We start from the raw sequence: 21,748 nt of genomic DNA on the forward strand, positions 1-21,748 counted from the left end.
CCGACGTGTGTTTACGGTCCGAGGCTCCGGCGGAAGCGGCGAGAGAGTTGTTTGCTCTTCGGGGGTGAGAATATATCTTTGTAACTTCTGTTTCTCCGCGTCGCCGTCACCAACACCACCGTCACCACCGTCCGCTGTCGACGTTTTACCTTTGTCCTGATTGGGATCGGTCAGTCGCGCTTTGTGCCCTCGAGAAATAGACAATTTGCAAATTGCTGTCAATTGCTTGATGTCATCGCTGACCGCGAGTTGATTTTTTTTTCAGCCGCTTTTGTATTGAAATATTATCAATTAAATTTGTAGTGTAATTAATGGCGTAAAGATTATAGGATAGATATAGCAATGTGAATGATCGATTAATTTAAGTTTTAAGTGAGAATTTTCTTTTACCGCGCGCTAACTTTTGAAAGGCACCGTGTAAGATATAAAGAATGGTATTGTGAAAAGTGCAAAATCGTTATTTGAAAATAAATAATGCAAAAGACAAGTTTAAAATAATGTAATCGGCGATAAATAATGAGTTTTATTATTTAAATAACCGTTTTAATTTAATTTTAATATACATTTTAATTACGAACTCTGATAGCATCTCTAGTTTAAATAAATACGTATAAATACATAATTACACGGACATAAACATAGAGAATTTATTCACCGACGCAATTTATTTTTCATACTTTTTATATCAAGTGTCTCATTTGCGGTTTTGACACTTTCTATAAGTGTTCTTACATTTCTGTTCCGAGCTCGTTTCTTTGCTGTTCAGTTATAAAAGTAACGTTTAACGAAAAGTAAATACGAACCAAAACATTTTACATTGCTCGAGTTGAAATAGTCAAAGTTTTGTTCGTCGTCTTAATTAGACGCATTCCCTCCATACCGGGGAATAACGTATGGAAATCTCGCCAACTTGCCGGCAAGTTGCCGAAGTTTCGTGTTGTTTCAGTGTCAAGGACCCTAGTATGCGCGTTGACCTTAAAGCCGTCGGGATAACCGGAAGCGACGCCGAGCGAGCGACGGGGACGATGCTTTTGATCGATTTCCGTAAGAGTCACGAAAGTTTAATCACGTTTCTCGAGACGCATCGACTGACAAACTTGTAAAATAAATGTCCGCTCGTACCGTCTAACAACCTGTCACGAGAAAAAAGCTACGCTGACGGGGACTTTTAAGAGAGATACCATTATCGAAAAGTGATTATTGATTTTTTTTCTCGTGTTGCTACTTTTCTTGCATGTGTACAAAAAAAAAAATATATACTTAATCGGATCAAAAATCATTTATCAAAAATTAAACGCGAATTGAAAATGATGATTTCATGTTTCACGCAATATCGTATATCCTTGATTATATTTTGAAATAGTATATTTAAAGCTTATAGTTTGAACGCGTCAGCGAGTTTATAGAGAACTAAAATAATTGCATCGCTGTTATTGCATCTACAAATTTCTGATCCATTATCAAAATTAAGAGCTGATCTCCCAGCCTTGTCCTGGAAGAGAGGAGGAGCTCCTAATTAACGCGAGTTTCGACCGAACGTGGGAAATAACCTCGAGCTATTAACGTGCTTGCTGTCGCGATTGCAATAATTGAGATAAATGACCAGCGTAACTTATTTATCCGTGCTTGGTTTAACAAAGACTATTATTATTGTGCTAAATTGCTGCAAATGTAGAACTGTCAATTATTTTTGTAATAATTTGTAGCTAAAAACAAGATAGCAGTCTTAGTTTTTAGTAAAAATCTAATTAACTTTCAACATATTGACAAATTTCATGTTCATTCTGTCAATTAGCATTCAAAATTGAGAAGTCTCGAAAAAGACTTCTCAATTATTCAGGTTCTCAGTAATATTCAGGTCAAATAATTATCAAAAATCTTGATATAAAATCTGATTTAGACACAGTTACTATCAGTATCTATAGAATCATAAAAAAAAGAGTTGACAAACATTTGCTCGTGTCACTTCACTTGTATCACTTGTAGAGTCTATTTTTATATCAAAAGTTTGTTTTTATATCAAATATTGGAAAAATTGTGCGACAAAATCTCAAAAGCAAGCGAATAAATAAATAGACACTCTCTGCGACATATCTCATTTTTATTTTTCCAATCGAGGAAGATCGACGATATACACGTTGGATCTCGAATGTTCTCGGAGACGCTAGAAGATTAGGTATTCTCGGCATTCGTTCGATTAGATTCCGGGACCAGTCGGGAAACGACTAGGAATAGTCGCGATACATAGTCTTCGAGGAATCGGCGTCGGTGTTCTCAATGTCAAGGCGTTCGACGCGACACAGAAGTGCATCGGCACTAAAAGGCCGTTGCATATCCGAGGAGGGTATCTGAGGCACCTCGCGCATAAGAACGCCAGGAACGCGGCACGCCGCGACGATACCGATGCCGGTTTGTGGTAGAACACGTAACCGACGTTGGTGCACCCTGTAAGCGCGGTGCTAGTATTAGTAGGTGTAGTAGTAGTATAGTAATAGTAGTAGTAGTAGTAGTAGTAGTAGTGATGGTGGTGGTGATGGTGGTATAGTGCGGCGGTGGTGGTGGTGATGGTGGTGGGTGCCGAAGGGTGGTAGCGACGATGATGGCGAATGGCTGTAATGGTGGTGGCGTTGGCGATGCTGATGTAAAAGTGGTAGTAGCGTAGTAGAGCGCGAGTAGTAGTAGTGAACGATAGAGCGTTAATACTACGGTAGCGGTGGGATGTGTGTGTGTGTGTGTGTGTGTGTGTGTGTGGTGGTAGTAGTAGTAGTAGTACGCGGCTACAACCTCTGCAACGACGCTACCCCCGCGAGTTCATGAATGAACGACCACTTCGCTCCCGCACGGACGTTGCTAATGGGCTTCCTTTCTCCGCGCGGCAAACCACCTATCGTATTTTTGTTCGATGCGATGTAATTCCCGCGGTGTCGAGGGGGTGTCGCCGATTAACCCCGGGTTAATTGTCTCTCGTCTCATTTACAATCCGAGGAACCGAGCGGATTCTATGAAAATTTCAGTGTTCCTCGCGCGATCAATAGCGAATCGAAGGAAATTGGCAGACGCGGCGAACACGTGGGGACCGAAAAAGAGCTCGCAAAGAACCACTTTTGGAATAATAAAATGTAAAAATCTTTTTTTTTTTTTTTTTTAACGTAGATTCCATATTAATTTATCACACTCCCCGAAATTTAATATCTTGATGAATAAGCGAGAGTAAAAGCTCCCTAATAAATGAGGCAAATTTCATTATTCTTTCGCATGGAATTTTCGTCAGAAAGATATAAAGTCAATCGATACACGAGGAACGTACAGTTTTACGGAAATTTATTAAAAAATGCGCTGTATCAATTCCAGTTATTTTTCTGACAATAACATGGTAGCGCAAACGCGCATTTTCTGTATATAACACATACAAGAATCAAACTGCGAGTACAATTGTATATACTCCGGGTATATTCTTCCGGAATTTCCTGACGGCGGAACTTTCATCATGATCAGTGGATGTTGACTTTTTTCTAAAGTCTGGATATAGAGAAGGACGACTATGCGCTTCTTGCCGACGCAAAGCCACGATGTAACCAACTTGGCCATTATTATCCGTTGTTGTCTACTTCCGCCTACTGTATTTACTCTTTCAAGTGCTTCCGGGTCGTTACTAATTTCTAAAAACTAAAACACTGCCAGCGTTGAAATCTTCCCTACGGTACACTTTTAAGGAAAATTTACTTCCTGTATATATATATATGCGGCAGATTCCTTAATTGCGGTTGTAACTTCAACTCTTGTCAAAAAGCAAAACGAAAATGAAAAAGAGCAAAATAAAATTCTTTTACATAACAGCCGTTTCATAAACAGAATATATCTCGTTCGCGTCATATTAAGATAAATGTTTCAATATATAACTTGACTATTTTATGAGTTAAATAAATTTTACTTTATACGCATTTTGCATTCTACTCATTACGTACTTTATTAATGCACAATTTAATTGTTTTTCCAATCTGTAAATGCATTAAAATGTATATTTTTCGTTTCAGTAAAAGCTTGAAAATAACTATAATTAAAATTATTGCACAAGTAAAAGTTGTGACAAAATAACAAATAAAATACCTTGATCTGTGAAATTGAAAAATGATGTGGTAAAAATTATATTATTAAACGATTAAAGAACATTATTCTTTTGAAATGTATTAACGAAATTTATAGCCAATGTAAAAAGAATTCGACTATATCCTTTGGAAGAGAGGATTAAACTTGTGCAAAAAGAAACTTTCTACGATTATCTATCCTTTAATCTCACTTTATCAAATATCGAATGAGTAGGTTTTTTATGACCCCTTAAATAAAAAAAAATCGAATTGTGTTAATTTAGGTTAAAAAGACAATTAATTGTAAATATCCTTCAAATTCAATTCCAAAATATATGCGTCTTTTTATAATTACGTTATAGTTACATGTATTACACAGAGATCCTTATTACAAAAGAGCACATCTATGGATTTAAAATACTAATTATTACTAATAAAACTTTCTTCTCCATCTATGGAAATTAAAATCTGTACAGAAATAGCTAACCATTTTTATGCATTCAATAATTTTTCTCGATACTGTGAGAATTACCTTTCCATAATTAATGTAAATTTAATAAGAGAGATCTTATGTGAATAATATTTCTTTATAAATTTTATATAGGTAACAAACGAAATGTCTTACTTTTGAAATTTTAATTTGTTACGAAATTATAAGAGCAAAATTAGCAAACTTTATTGTTTTACCTAGCAAAATTAATGTTCTTCGTTCGCACAAATCAATCTACATTTACGAACCATTCTACAAGTCAAACAACGTTTCCAACTTTTTTGACAATATAAGAATTATTATTCTGAAAAAAATGATCTGTCTTTATTTTTTTAACTTAATTTTCTTAATTACTACTTGTATATAATTATATATTTATATACAATCATATTATATATATATTAATATCAAATCGTAAGAGTAGAATTACTTTTCGTAATTATATGTTCGCAATATTCCATTTAGCGACATATAATACGTACTGGTTTAATGTATATAGAAAATTAATGTCCGAGTGCAAATGTCTCTTTCCTTTTTTCTATCACTTAGAAAAAATTAATAATTTATCTAAAGATATAAATGTTTATGCTCCGAATACAAAACTGTGCCGCGAATATCGACATTCTTAAACACTAAATTCATGATGAACACTAAATTAATGATGTATATTATTGAATAATTAAGAATTCTTTAATTAATAACTTATATCTTTGGATATAGATAACTTCTAAATTTCACTTTATCATCCGGTATCTCGTGACATCCTATTTGCCTTTTAATGTTAGCATATTACAATTTTATCAATAAGTCCCGTCGCCAAGGAAACGGTATAATTCCATGGAGAGCATTTATAACGCGGACGGAATAATTAATTTCTCCGCATATGAATTAATGTAAGAGTCCCCCCGTGATCGTATATCATGAGCCACCAAAGTCACTTTGAACAGTCTTCAGATAGGAAAAATTGTTAAGTTTCGTCAGACTTCAAAAATATTGTATAATCTAGTTTTTGTTGCTAAATTCGCAAATGCGATTGTTTAAGCCTAAAATTTAGTTAAAGTATACATTAAGCATGTATATTTTTATGTATATTACAAACTTTTTTTTTTTTTGGAAAATAATTTTACGCGCGTTTAAGTACTGACGAGAATTAAATTCATATGCATTTGTTAATAGAACTTCAAGATTCATAATATTTTCATCTCTATTTAGTAATTATAATTTTTTTATTTCTTATAACCATCTTAAATAAGTAGAAGTTTAACGTATGTCCGAAAAAATTCACAAAAAAATTAACTTCCTGAAAATAAAAACGTTATGCTTACGTATGTATATTTATGATATTATATAGATTAATTTAACTCATATAAAGTCTTTTACTTTCAGTGCAGTCGTACATACATATTAAGGATACAGTAAATCGAGGAATTATGTAAATTCCTCTTATAAGATTATATCTAAATGAATACATTGCTATATAATTCTTTCAATCTGTCTCGACGTCCTTATGCAAATAAGAGTATATAACTGTATCAAGGCTATCGGGAAAACCTAGGCTTAATTGAAGCATATTTAATGCAAATTGAGAAGCTGTGTCGTATATATGGACCGAACGTTTGCTAAAGCAAGAGCGACTTTGAACTCGTCAAAGATCTCGAGAGGCATCGAACGATACATTATATCGACAAGCGTATCCGTAACTCTACAAAGGCAATCTAAAATACAGTATTTCCGTACTATCAAATATATACAGGGTGTCCGATAACTAACGGACCAATGATTAAGGGCGGATTCTCTGGCCAATTTGGAGACGATTTTTCCTTAGCAAAAATGTTGAGAAGTCAATAATTTTTGAGTTACAAGCGATTGAAAAAAATGGGTTTTTTGAAAACTAAACGTTTTGGAGTTAAAAGTCTAACATAATTACATTCTTCAGTTAATTTCAGGTAGAGTTTACTATAATAAAATTTTAATTTGAGGCTTAGTTATAAAATGATGAATCTCTTTTTCAACATTTTCGCTGAGGAAAAATCGTTCCCAAATTGACCAAAGAATCCATTTGTTGGTCCGTTAGTTACCGGACACCCTGTATATATATATATATATGTCTTCTCTATATTATATTCGTTTACGGACGTCAAATGACACTACTCGGGAACAAAAGTGTTTGAAGCCTGACAAAGTTCTCGTATCCGCCTTTTCGAAAACGTATTCACCTGTGTCAAACTTCTTTCCTCTTGCACCCCTTTTTGTCTATTTCCTTTTTCCCCGTCATCAACCCTCTTCCCTTGCCGTCAATAGATCTCGTTCACCGAGGGAAGTCCTGAATCCTCGCGAGACTCTCCTCCCGTCGAGCTATTCTCGCGGGAGAATTCCGGCCGATCGAACGTGTACTCCAACTACTCGCGAAACGAACTCTTCGTCTCGCACTTTCGGAAAGGACGGAAAAAAAGAAAAAAAAAAAAATTGCCATCGGCGATGCCGCCATCTACTTCGACGATCCCGCGTTGAAGCTCCATAAAGAACCACGCTCTAGCTTTGGAGCGGACTCGTTTCAACGGGCTTATTAGAATTTTTCGTTTGAGATATCCACTTAATTGACGCCAGCGTCGGGGGATGGAACAAAGGGGTAGAAAATGGTGGGGGTTAGCGGCACGGCGCGAGCGAGAGAAAGGGAGTGGGCGCGAAGGGATGCGTAGACAGGGAAGAGAGAAAGAGGGATCGATGCAAGAAGAGAGAGAGAGAGGGAGGCGCTCCATTATCGTAATTAATACCATTACAATTAACGCGCCGGAGACGGCGGTGCGCGCTCGCGGGAATCAGCCCTGGATTCCTTTTATGCCGCTTTTATCGCGGCCGAGCTTTTCCGGTTATATAACGATCGGCGGAAAAACTCACTCCTCGGAAGATTCTTTGGATTTTCCCATCACGCGGGCTTCTCTCTCCTCGTCTCGCGGACGTTTACGTGGATTTTTGTCGTCGTACGTCGCGGGATTGCCGATGTTTTCCGCTGTTATTTGCGATAGACAATGCATACGTCGCCGTCCCCGCGTTGTTCCCGTCACACTTTGTTCGATCTGTTTGCGATTTTTACGTCGCACCGCGTTCCTCCTCTCGACCCCTCGCATCAATACCGATATTTCCTACCATGGATTGATTCTACACGAGTGCGCGAAAAAAACGGAGAAATATCAATTCAAACTATTGTGTTGGGTTTGATTAAAAATTCTGTTGCACACTCGAATGTTTAGTGTAAACAATGTAATTAATATTTGATTCGAGGATTTAAACATATACAAAATAGCAAATTATTTTTCTTTTTGTTTTCCAACATTTTCTGCTTTTTAGAAGAGCGAACGGTCCAATAATTTTTATGCGTTTGCTCGTTAGATATGACTAATGTGTGGAAAACATTGTGTTGTATATTTTTTAATTCTTTTGTTACGGCATTTTATCAATAAACAATGCGACGCCAGATAGTCGTTGAATTTTTCATAAACAAATGAAAAATCCCGGAAGCATTGCTAACTACTAAAACCGTTCTGTAATAAATATTTTAGCTCGTAGCGATACATGGAGAGAGGATTGGATAAACGAAATATTTTTAACACTCATTTTTTTCAATCAACTTTTTCCTCTCGTGCCAGGTAGGTAAATAAAATTTTTCGTCGCGGTTCAAGGATTAACAACTCAGACGATATAGAGATTCGCGTTTATTGGAATACTCTCCGCGTGCCGGTCGTGACTATAATGCGATAAAAAAACTTCGTACGCGTTTCCCGCTCTTTTTCTACGAAACGGAATGTCGTGTATTGCAAGAAGGCGTTGAAAGCAGAGAAAAGCTTTACGAGAAAGTTGGCTGTCGCGGTACTTTGACATCGTATAGAGACACCATCTAGGAAAGCCGGTCACATATCCTTCGGAAAACCTAATTCCCATCGTCATCCATTCCACATCCTTTCCTCTTCACGTCGTCGTCTCACGAGACCAAAGGCAGGCACGCGCTCGACGAGATGAAAAACGTGTAAATATTTCAACGGCAACATATTCGATGTTTCTACGGTTTGAAATAATTTACGGATGAGAGATCTGCGAAATTGTAGCAATCAAAATGCTTTTTCATTATCCACGTACAAGCGCGTTGCTTCTGAATAATCTCTTCAATTTATTTTACATTTTTTGCTAATAATATTTTAAAGAATTTTTCGAAAGAATTGTAACTTTAATAATTAAAAATATAACGAACGATTTATTAAATTAAATTAAAACAGACAAATAAATCGGTGATAACAAAAGTTTTCCATATCGCTGATCATCAACTGACTTGTATCGAGCTCGTCAAGCACTGATCTATACTACTTCGCCTGACCGTCCGCCGATCTATACTACTTCGTCCGACCGTTCACCGACTTATACTACTGCGGCTGACCGTTCATCGATTTGTGTTACTTTGACTGACCGCGCATTTTGATTTAAACTACTTTAATTGCTTGTTCGCACGTTTGATATTTCTACGGTTTGAAATAATTTATACGGATGAGAGATCGGCGAAATTGTATCAAGCAAAATATTTCATTATTCACGTATAAGCGTTGCTTCCAAATTTCCTCAATCTGTTTTAAATTTTGCTAATAATATATATTTTGAAGAATTTTCAAAGGATCCGCAACTTGAATAATTCAAAATATAACGATTTTTTTTATTAAATTAAAACAGACAAATAAATCGATGATAACAAAAGTTTTCGATATCGCTGATCATCAACTGACTTGTATCGGGCTCGTCAAGCACTGATCTATACTACTTCTCCTGATCGTTCGCCGATTTGTACTACTTCGGCTGACTATTCATTAACTTGTTTTACTTCGGTTGACCGCTTATTGACTTGTACTACTTTGACTGACCGCGCACTTTGATTTAAACTACTTTAATTGCTTTTTCGCACGTTTGATATTTCTACGGTTTGAAATAATTTATACGGATGAGAGATCGGCGAAATTGTATCAAGCAAAATATTTCATTATTCACGCATAAGCGTTGCTTCCAAATTTCCTCAATCTGTTTTAAATTTTGCTAATAATATATTTTGAAGAATTTTCAAAGGATCCGCAACTTGAATAATTCAAAATATAACGATTTTTTTTATTAAATTAAAACAGACAAATAAATCGATGATAACAAAAGTTTTCGATATCGCTGATCATCAACTGACTTGTATCGGGCTCTTCAAGCACTGATCTATACTACTTCTCCTGATCGTTCGCCGATTTGTACTACTTCGGCTGACTATTCATTAACTTGTTTTACTTCGGTTGACCGCTTATTGACTTGTACTACTTTGACTGACCGCGCACTTTGATTTAAACTACTTTAATTGCTTGTTCGCACGTTTGATATTTCTACGGTTTGAAATAATTTATACGGATGAGAGATCGGCGAAATTGTATCAAGCAAAATATTTCATTATTCACGTATAAGCGTTGCTTCCAAATTTCCTCAATCTGTTTTAAATTTTGCTAATAATATATATTTTGAAGAATTTTCAAAGGATCCGCAACTTGAATAATTCAAAATATAACGATTTTTTTTATTAAATTAAAACAGACAAATAAATCGATGATAACAAAAGTTTTCGATATCGCTGATCATCAACTGACTTGTATCGGGCTCGTCAAGCACTGATCTATACTACTTCTCCTGATCGTTCGCCGATTTGTACTACTTCGGCTGACTATTCATTAACTTGTTTTACTTCGGTTGACCGCTTATTGACTTGTATTACTTTGACTGACCGCGCACTTTGATTTAAACTACTTTAATTGCTTTTTCGCACGTTTGATATTTCTACGGTTTGAAATAATTTATACGGATGAGAGATCGGCGAAATTGTATCAAGCAAAATATTTCATTATTCACGCATAAGCGTTGCTTCCAAATTTCCTCAATCTGTTTTAAATTTTGCTAATAATATATTTTGAAGAATTTTCAAAGGATCCGCAACTTGAATAATTCAAAATATAACGATTTTTTTTATTAAATTAAAACAGACAAATAAATCGATGATAACAAAAGTTTTCGATATCGCTGATCATCAACTGACTTGTATCGGGCTCTTCAAGCACTGATCTATACTACTTCTCCTGATCGTTCGCCGATTTGTACTACTTCGGCTGACTATTCATTAACTTGTTTTACTTCGGTTGACCGCTTATTGACTTGTACTACTTTGACTGACCGCGCACTTTGATTTAAACTACTTTAATTGCTTGTTCGCACGTTTGATATTTCTACGGTTTGAAATAATTTATACGGATGAGAGATCGGCGAAATTGTATCAAGCAAAATATTTCATTATTCACGTATAAGCGTTGCTTCCAAATTTCCTCAATCTGTTTTAAATTTTGCTAATAATATATTTTGAAGACTTTTCAAAGGATCCGCAACTTGAATAATTCAAAATATAACGATTTTTTTTATTAAATTAAAACAGACAAATAAATCGATGATAACAAAAGTTTTCGATATCGCTGATCATCAACTGACTTGTATCGGGCTCGTCAAGCACTGATCTATACTACTTCTCCTGATCGTTCGCCGATTTGTACTACTTCGGCTGACTATTCATTAACTTGTTTTACTTCGGTTGACCGCTTATTGACTTGTACTACTTTGACTGACCGCGCACTTTGATTTAAACTACTTTAATTGCTTTTTCGCACGTTTGATATTTCTACGGTTTGAAATAATTTATACGGATGAGAGATCGGCGAAATTGTATCAAGCAAAATATTTCATTATTCACGTATAAGCGTTGCTTCCAAATTTCCTCAATCTGTTTTAAATTTTGCTAATAATATATTTTGAAGAATTTTCAAAGGATCCGCAACTTGAATAATTCAAAATATAACGATTTTTTTTATTAAATTAAAACAGACAAATAAATCGATGATAACAAAAGTTTTCGATATCGCTGATCATCAACTGACTTGTATCGGGCTCGTCAAGCACTGATCTATACTACTTCTCCTGATCGTTCGCCGATTTGTACTACTTCGGCTGACTATTCATTAACTTGTTTTACTTCGGTTGACCGCTTATTGACTTGTACTACTTTGACTGACCGCGCACTTTGATTTAAACTACTTTAATTGCTTGTTCGCACGTTTGATATTTCTACGGTTTGAAATAATTTATACGGATGAGAGATCGGCGAAATTGTATCAAGCAAAATATTTCATTATTCACGTATAAGCGTTGCTTCCAAATTTCCTCAATCTGTTTTAAATTTTGCTAATAATATATTTTGAAGACTTTTCAAAGGATCCGCAACTTGAATAATTCAAAATATAACGATTTTTTTTATTAAATTAAAACAGACAAATAAATCGATGATAACAAAAGTTTTCGATATCAATGATCATCAACTGACTTGTATCGGGCTCATCAAGCACTGATCTATACTACTTTTCCTGATTGTTCGCCGATTTGTACTACTTCGGCTGACTATTCATTAACTTGTTTTACTTCGGTTGGCCGCTTATTGACTTGTACTACTTTGACTGACCGCGTACTTTGATTTAAACTACTTTAATTGCTTGTTCGCATATTTGATATTTCTACGATTTGAAATAATTTACGGATTAGAGATCGGCAGAATCAAAATTATGTCAATCAAAATATTTCATTATCCACGTATAAGCGTTACTTCCAAATTTCCTCAATCTGTCTTAAATTTTGCTAATAATATTTCGAAGAATTTTTCTATAAGAATTTTTTGAAGGAACCACAACTTAAATAATGAAAAATATAACAATTTTTTTTTATTAAATTGAAACAGACAAATAGATCGATGATAATAGAGGCCTTCGATATCATTAATTATCAACTGACTTGTATCGGGCTCGTTAAGCACTGATCTGTACTACTTCTCCTGACCGTTCGCCGATTTGTACTACTTCGACTGACCGCTTACTGACTTGTACTACTTTGACTGACTACACGCTTTGATTTCAACTACTTTAATTGTTTATTTGGTTATTTCTGATATTAGTGCATCTACACGGAGAGAATTTTTTTTTAAAACTTACCCTGAAAATCATGGTAATTGTGCGACAATATGGTATATGGTAATTTTTACTATGTACATTAGGATTTTTTTGGTGGTAAATATTAATCAGAGAAACTCTTATAAAGTTCTTCCAATACCATATTGTCGCACGATTACCATGATTTTCAGGGTAAATTCTAAGAGAAAATTCTCTCTGTGATTGCAATTATCAAAATATGATTGCAGTATCAAAAAAATTAATTTTTATGTCATTAATTTCTATATTATTAGTATTTGATAAAAACCTTTAATGTTAAATCCAGCAGCAAACTTTGTTTACGCCGCGTAATATATTCTGCATTCTGCGGGTCCGTTGTGGCGTTTGTTGTGCCATTGGTGTGTCATTAACGCGTTTGATCAAAGCATTGCTGTTCGACGCCCGCCATTATTGTCCGCCTTTGGGACGTGAAGTGTTTAACGTTGTTCCAAAATTATTAGTAACTTTGACGAGGAGATCGTGACGTAATCGCCTCGATAATGTTACAATTAAGTAATTCAATAACCAAGTTAATTCAAATAATTAAAATGAAAACGCAAATTGATGCAGCGAACAATAATGGAAACACTTGTTGCTTCGTCAAATTCTTCCTATTAATCGGAACACATTACCCATTTCCAAAATTCTTTCAATGATAATGATGGATCATATATGTATATTTATAATATATGCATAACATATTTCTTGAATAATCATCGCCTTTTTCATCAACTTTGAAATTAGAAAAATCTTGATTTTTATCTATATGTGTTTGCGAGCTGATTATCCTCGGAAATTTCTGACGCAAAAAATATTTCCTTTCGTTCTTAAAGGACCGAATTAAAGAAGACCGATAATCCACTTTGTCGTACGTACGCGATCGACTTAATACTTCCGGACCATTTAACAGAGTAATCGCCGATATAGCTCTCCTTGTCGTTCGAGTGCACTCGCGTAGAAGGAATTGGAGTCTCAAATTATCTTTAAATGTGCATTACCAGCTGTTTTATCGACAAATAAATGTCATGAATTATCCTTCCTTATTTAAAAAAAAAATAATAGCTAAGTAAAGCAAAAGTGAGTACATTTAATTTGTTATGATAATTACGTATTAAAATTTGAGCAATTTATGTAGAAACTCTGAATACACAATTTCGGATTCTCTTTTCACACGGTTGGAATTTATTTCTCATCCAGTAATCGAGCGCCTATTGTATCGTTCATTAATGTAGCGGCAGTATCACGTTGCGCGCAAACATTAAAAATGCTGCGAATGTGATGTAAATAAACGTGAGGCTATATATAATGCCGCGATGCATTTTATAGAGCCGATCAAGTGGCATTAATTGAAAATAAATACCTTTACATATGTAATCATCTTTGCGAGATATACATACGGCACGGTCATGTATCATAGGCGTGTCATTTCCAGAGCTCTCGTATGGATAGCAGTCCGTATTACGTAATTCAAACCTCACAAACAGGTCACGTGAGTTACAGTTCCGTGAGTATCGGGTCGGCGTAACCAAACAGCCCGTGCTAATTACAAGGTAAATGCGTGCATAATTAAACTCGCGACATAAGCACCGAGCACGTTCGTTTATGGGCGTTAAGATGACTTCGACGTGGATATCCACAAACCCTGAACATTTATGGATGATCGTGTAATGTTCGGTCGTTTCATAAATATTATATTTTGCACTTGAGAAAGAGAGAGAGAGAGGGGAGAGTGATTTCCATATATTAATAATAGAAAATCGGTTGCTTTTTAATTTAACATATAGAGTTACGAATAAATAACTACTTGTATTCAGGAAAATTTCAATGAAAAAAACGTGCATTAAAGTTTTATGAAATCTTGAAAAATCCATTTACCAACAAAATATTTTAATTAATATTTTAATTTAATTCCATGCGTACGACACATGATAGAAATCATTATTAAGCATTCTTCGGCATGGTGTACATACCTTTTTTAAATAAAACATTAATTGAAAAGAATAAAAAGTCACGCGGAATGAATTAGAAAAGAGAATTTTGCAAATGTCAATTCCCGGCTTCCTCTCTCATTCTCTCTGTCTTCTGCATTTAGTATTATCGTTATCAGTGTGTCCGCAGCTAGCCGCAATGCGCGTGACGCGTCCGCGCAGTGAAAGCAATCGACTATAATGAGGCGGTTTGTAACGAGATGAATGTGCACGGGAGCGAAACGTACATAATCACCCGGATAGGAGCGAGGGAAGCGTACCGTTAACTCGTTGCCCATCCGTCGATTCGGATCGAAACTTGTGGGTTGCGACAAACGATAACACACACCTAATCGAGAGGATCGTCAAAGATCGCTATAAGATTCTTCGAACGAGAAGATGTCAAATTCGTGGCAATAAATTCTCCGCGGAGAACAAAATTGACGATTTTAAAGCGCCTATCATCGGTGACGTTTAGAACGTATATACGAGAAGATGTAAACGATTATGATCGAAAATTATGGATGGTTGTGTCGAGGGGAGGTATGATACTATACTAAGCGAGCGACGCGTTCGCGCGAACGCGTGCCTGATAAATTCGATTAATTTTACACAACGCGACGACATTAGTCTGACGACAATGTGATAAATGTCAAATACATGATGGGATCCATTCCGCGTACTATAATTTACTTATTCCTGCTGAAAATTGCCGAATAAATATGTTCTCTGCCGCTATATTTGATGCAGGTAAATAGTGTAAAGTTAGTCAGTAGAAGTTGAGACTTCTGTAATAAGTAGTCTAAACAATTTCCATCTTCTTCTCATCGCGTTACACTAAAGATTCTAGATTTGTTCCGTAAATTATAACGTAAAATCTTAAGAATTTTTTTACATTTTCTTAATATACCGACAATGTTTTGTTGAATTTAACAAAAATCACGTTTAACTATTCTCCATAAATCGGTACTTCCTTTTACGACTGCGCCTCAAGATCGTCTATTTGAATGAAAATCGATCTCAAGTTTGACCAACCACGCGAAACAATTCTACTGGCACCGGAAATAGAATCGTGCTTGTGTCGGGAGAATGCAAATAGGAGCCAGCAGGCGCATTTCATCCCTTGCCATCCCGGCGACCGATGTTTTCCTCCACGTTTCCCCAGCGAACAGTTCTCCTTCCTCTTTCTCGCCATAAAATACGTCAATGATACATAATCTTGCTGGTCTCGCAATGCACATATCGTCATATAATTTTACGATTTGCGGTTCGTAATAATTTTGAAAGAGAAACGAGAACGGAAGAGGTTCGAGAAAAGAGTCGACGAAGGAGAGTCGAAGAAGATGAAAATTAAAGATTAAATAAGACAATGAAAGTAGTCGCGACTTTTCGCAACTTTTCCGCGAGTTATATATAGATATAACAGCAAACTGATCCCAACAATAAGCGATAACTTTAAATTCTTAATGTCTTTCATACTGCCAAAAGTTTTTCGGTGTTACGGTGTTTTCTACGGATATCAATCTCCATACTTTGTCTGTCGCGGGCAGAAGAATTGCGACACTCTTTCTTTCGAGGACACGCGGAAAAATTGCGAAAACAATTTTCGTGCATTCGAAAAAGGAACGTCGCAACTCCTCGCTGTCCGCGACAGTGCATAGCAAGTAATTGGAGCGGAAATTTATGAGTTAGAATGCGTTTCACGCAAATTACTTCACCGACGGGCGACGTTAAAGCGACGTATATTGGCTACACAGGCTGCATTTCGCAATAGAGTCTTTTTCTCCGTCCATGCAAGCTAAGCGAAACTTACTTTACTTATTCCATCCCGAGACAAACAACCCGGGGTCTCTTCGAAAGCACGGATCGACCGAGGGATAGCGAACGTAGGGAGACGGAAGAAGCGGGTATCGTAAGACGATTATCCGTGAGGAATATCGATAACCGCGCGACGGCTACTCTGATCCCAACGGTGGTTTGCTTGAAAGAAACGAGTCTGGTGGCGCGAACGCCCGCTCGAGGGACCTGCTAACGTATCGCGGCGGCACCGAGCGATTTAGAGAGAGAAACGAGCGAGCACCGGGTTAAAAATGTTTCCACAGTGGCGAAAAGCAGTTCGTTTTCAGGAGCTGTTGGCTCGAGTTAGAAGGTGCGCTCTTCTCGCGCACATGTGTATGTATACATGTATATGTATATACATGTGAGTGCGTGAAACACGACTGTGAAATGTTGGGAGATGTTCGAAATCGCGGAGATGTCGAGGCAAGCTTTCTCGTATACGGAGTGTTTTGCTAAAATTGCTTGACCTTATACGTTCAGTGTAGAATCTTTTAGTTATTTTTATAGTTAAACATAGTAATCAACATTTATTTTATATACGTATACATTGAAAAAATATTTGTGTAAAATTATACATTATGCTGGATTTTTTTTTCGACCCAGCATAATCATGCAATATTGCTATCCATTTGGAAGATTACAAATTATGTATAATTTTATATGAATTTTATATACTTATATACATATATTTTCAAGATTGAAAATATTGCAAGATGGAATTACACATCTAAAATGCTAGTAATGTATAAATGCTGTAAAATAATGTTATAAATAAAATGGATAAATGTTTATAAAATAAAGCTTCGATAAAGTAAAAATAGTAAATTTAAAATCACAAGGAATTTTTGTATAAAAATAGTAATTTTATCTATATTTTACGTATATTTTACATTAATATGTATATTTACTTTAAAAAATATGGACAAAAATTATAATGATATAATTAAGTACTTTTCATGTAAAAATATATGGATTTTTTCAATGTATATGAATTATTTTCGCTCATTAATTGATCTTGTGCAATTATTTTGTGTATACAAGACAATTTCTGGATGGTGATTATAGTTGATTCAATGAAGTGAACAAATGTAGCGAAATATTTTAATGAATTATACATAAATGATATCACAAAAAGAAAGATCAATTTTTGATAGATTCTTTTCGATCAATTTTATGACACGTTATTTTTATTTGCACATTATTTGACGTGACACATGTTCATTATAAAATTAAGTAATTTTGACAGCATTTATTACTTCATTTTCACGAGCTAAGAAAATCACATGTTATTTTCACACTTCACACGTTATTTGACATAACATGCATATGCATTATAAAATTAAGCAATTTTAATATGTACGTACCTACATATATTTGTCACTGCAGGAAAAAAAGATAAGAAAGCGACAGAAGCGTCGGAAAAGAAAATAGAATTTTGAAATGCGCGAATCCCGTCGGATTAGATAGAATCACACAAATTAAGTATAAAACGAATTTTATATATCATGTATGACAAAGAACATTCAAAATTATTAAGTAAAAACGCGAAGCTCACGTGGCACAATTTGCGTACACAAAGTCAATGCTTCTCGATAATAAAAGTAACGTATCGACGTTCTGCCTCGTCCGTCCAACTAACACGAAACTAACGAAACCGCAATATCAAAACAAAAAATGTACCATTAGAGTGATTGTTAGAAAATGGATTATCCGGTAACAGCGGGAACATACCGCGCTATATATGAGAGTGCGGAAGGAAAAAATCTCCGTGCGCGAAGCGAAAAATCGCGGCCCGGCATTGCATTTTTTCGCAACCGCTGTGATTTCTCGTACCACGACCGCGACCATTTATGGTCGGTCTTTCCTTTCCCGTTGAAAATTATGTTAACCCATTGCATAATCCCACGCGAGCAACTCTTGTTTAAATTAACGCTTTTCATACTGAACCGCACATTCATCATGATGTATAATAAAACTAAACACACGCGTATCAAGAGACGCATTTTTTTTCCTGCTTACTCTGATTATTCTAGGTAAAAACATTGTCATTGTGCGCTTAATTCAATTTCGCTTATAAAATTTAGTTGTCGCATATATAAATCATAGTAACACATTTCACAATGTTGTTCTTAAAACGATACATTCCTTTTAAAATTTTCAAATCGGTTTCTCTTTTCACGCGCCGTATATAATTAACGTTCTTAACGGAGCAAAATCGATTTAAAAATAAAATAGATCAAATTTCAATTTCGCCTATATTGATTTTACAAGTGTAAACGAATATTTTACACTTTTGCTAAATCATTCTCTTTAAAAGCCATCTGTCCTAACTCGCGCGACAATATTTACACGACTTTTCCGCAATTACTTCCGAAGGTGCTTACCGATCCCTTTTGCGAACGAGGATGCAACGAAGTGGCGCGAAAATGAACGGTGCTTCGTTTTTTCAGGCGCGAGGGTCAAAAAATCTTTATCCGGCTACGTCGGCTCCTATTGTAAAACGATACAAAGGATCAGAGGGAGCAACAAGACGGACGCAGATCGCGCGAGACAAAGATGGGGAGACAAAGACACGGACAATGTCGGACGGTCGAGTGTGTCTGTTCAAACGCACTTGACCTACCCCTTTCTGCTCGCTCTTCTCTCGCTCTTATTCTCTTTTTTTTTCTTCGCACATACGCCAACTCGCGAATTCTACATCGCGCTGTACAAGACAGAAGTCAGATAGTCAAACGAGAACGCAGGCAGGTGTGACTTGATCCCTTTGACGTGACAAAAATATTGCTATTTGTATATATCGCTCTGAGAGAGTCTTCGTTTATTTTTTTCACGCGATAAAAGACCGATGAAAATCTCTGTCCATCAAAACATCACTTCGAATCACGCGCAGCTAATTATTGTTAACTCCAGAAGCGCATATCAGAGTTTATAAAACTCAGAGATGTCAATTTATTTAAGATTCTAGTTATTTCATATATATTTTTTTTCAATAAAAGATAGTGTGTTTGAATATCATCTGTTCGCGGTATCTTAGAAATGTCCCAGAATAAAGAATAACAGAATAAAGAATAACAGAATGAAAGAAAATATGAACGTGAGAATGTGTATTCGAATTGCAAGAACTCTGGATTTCTCCGGTTAAACTGTAGTGTACAGTTGTAAGATTGAGCTATCATCTATTCAACTTATTCATCCATAATGCAAGGAACAATCTGATTTCCATCTTTCTCTGTTATTGATAATCCTTAGATATTTGTTGCCAGACATTTAATAATCTCTTCAATAATAAGATACCGCCAACAAATATTGACCCAAAGCTTCTTTAACATCTTTCTCTCTCCCTCTCTCTCTTCATCTGCGACTGATTCATCCTTCTTATTTCTTATACAACAGAGTTTATCATTTGATATCGATACCCCTATTCTACTCCAGCGGAAGTAAAATTGTCTCTTCCTCAACCCTCCACCCTCCTATTCGCCCTTTCCTTCCACCAAGAAGTTTATAGAGTTGCTCGTTTCTTGCTCTAGCGAGCAGAATCGTTCCACATCGATCGTTCGATGAGCATTGCACACACGACCATTTTGTTTGACCGCAAATTCGATTCTTCGGAATACAATTTCAGTCTCTGGTAATAGCATTACATCCGGCTTGCCGGATGCTCGGTTCCGGCTTTGCCTTCCCGCGGCCTGCATTTCTAATTGAATTTTGTTTTTCGCTTACTTCGGCGTCTTCGTTCGGTATCGATCCGACTGTCGCAGCCGCATCGACGTGGAGTACTCATTTTATTAAAAAAAAAAAAAAAACTACCCTTACCCGTGTTAATCCGGATTTAACGTCAGTCTTGTGCGACTTTTGCATGAATAATTTACGTGAAAAAAAAATCTCGCGTCGCATATTACTTGAAATTTATGCTCGCCCAGAGTTTCACGCGAATTCGCGGAATATATATATATATATATGAGGTTAAAATAAATCTTCGTCTAATTTTTTCCCTACGCCTCATTAAAGCAAAAATGTCTATTTTGAGATGTAAAACGAACTGTTTTTCAAACCAGCATGTTTCAAGTTTCTCAATAAGATCGATCCGATGCTGGGCGCAGCGTACCTCCCTCTCATTGTCGGGCCATCGCAAAACTAAACTATATACGCGTCGAGTGTTTTTGTCGAACCGTGAATATCGGCAAATACATATATATATATATATATATATATATATATATCGTTGGTACGGAAAACAGAAAAGGTCGCGGGAAAATCAATACGAATTTTACCACATTGTCAATTCGTTATGCTTTAATTATTCTGCGACGCGCAATCGCGATCAGCGATAGAAAGCATTCGGACAGGAAACGTGATAATCTATAGCGAGAGCGTAAACGGCAACGCACGTATAACGAGACTTTTATTATTGAAACCTAGGATACACAAATCTCCGTCCCATTCGTTGTCGGTGAAAAAAAAGAAAAAGAAACTTCATCGTGCGCCTCCCGACTTTAAGCCACGGAAGAACGCGCTTTAATTGGACTCGTTGAAAGCGACACACGAAACAATACCTCATTGCTATCCATTATTCTTTGTCGCACTATTGTTCGTTGTCTATCTTCAAGCTCGCGGTTTAAAACATTCGCGTTAAGAGCATTCCTCTGCAATTGGCGGAAACGCATGATCTCGCCTCGAGAAAGAGAAAGAAGCATTACATAATTTTTCATATTTTAACACACATATCTTATAATTTAAAGAGAGTTGTATTGTAGATTTAATTTAATATTTTGCGGCGAATTGGTAGAGATAATTGTATATATTATAATGATTAGAGAGAGACAAAGCACTCAATATATTATGTATTATTTAGAAGACTTTTAAATTATTATATACACAGAGAATTTTCGCTTATTGTTAGAATTTATTCTGAAAATCATGGTAATCGTACAATATGATATTGGAAAAATTTTACAAAAGTTTTCTGATTAATTATTTACCACAATACAATAAAAAATATTAATATCTACCACAAAAAGATATATGTTGGATTAATTTTATTATCTATTATTATAAAATTAATTGAACATACTATATATATCTTATTGTGGTAGATATTGATATTTTATATTATGGTAAATATTAATCAGAGAAACTCTTATAAAATTCTTCCAATATCATATTCCCCCGATTATCATAATTTCTAGGATAAATTCTAAAAGAAAATTCTCTCTGTGTTTATACAATTTGTCAACTTGACGACGAGTACTATTCCAAAATACGTATAATAATCATGTAACAACA

The 21,748-nt window shown here is 35.6% G+C and overlaps 1 protein-coding gene across 8 annotated transcripts in view; it reads left to right on the forward strand.

Moving 5' to 3' along the window:
• The window catches only part of Dscam3 (Down syndrome cell adhesion molecule 3), a 115,025-nt gene continuing 93,277 nt past the window's right edge, over window positions 1–21,748 (forward strand). For all 8 annotated transcript variants that reach the window (XM_085481458.1, XM_085481466.1, XM_085481457.1 and 5 more), the window contains exon 1: window positions 1–64. The gene's annotated coding sequence lies outside the window, so the exon portion shown is untranslated. The remainder of the gene's footprint in view (window positions 65–21,748) is intronic.

This window comes from Nylanderia fulva, unplaced genomic scaffold, assembly GCF_048542155.1.
Source record: "Nylanderia fulva isolate GAGA-0341 unplaced genomic scaffold, ASM4854215v1 Scaffold18, whole genome shotgun sequence".
Taxonomy (NCBI): domain Eukaryota; kingdom Metazoa; phylum Arthropoda; class Insecta; order Hymenoptera; family Formicidae; genus Nylanderia; species Nylanderia fulva.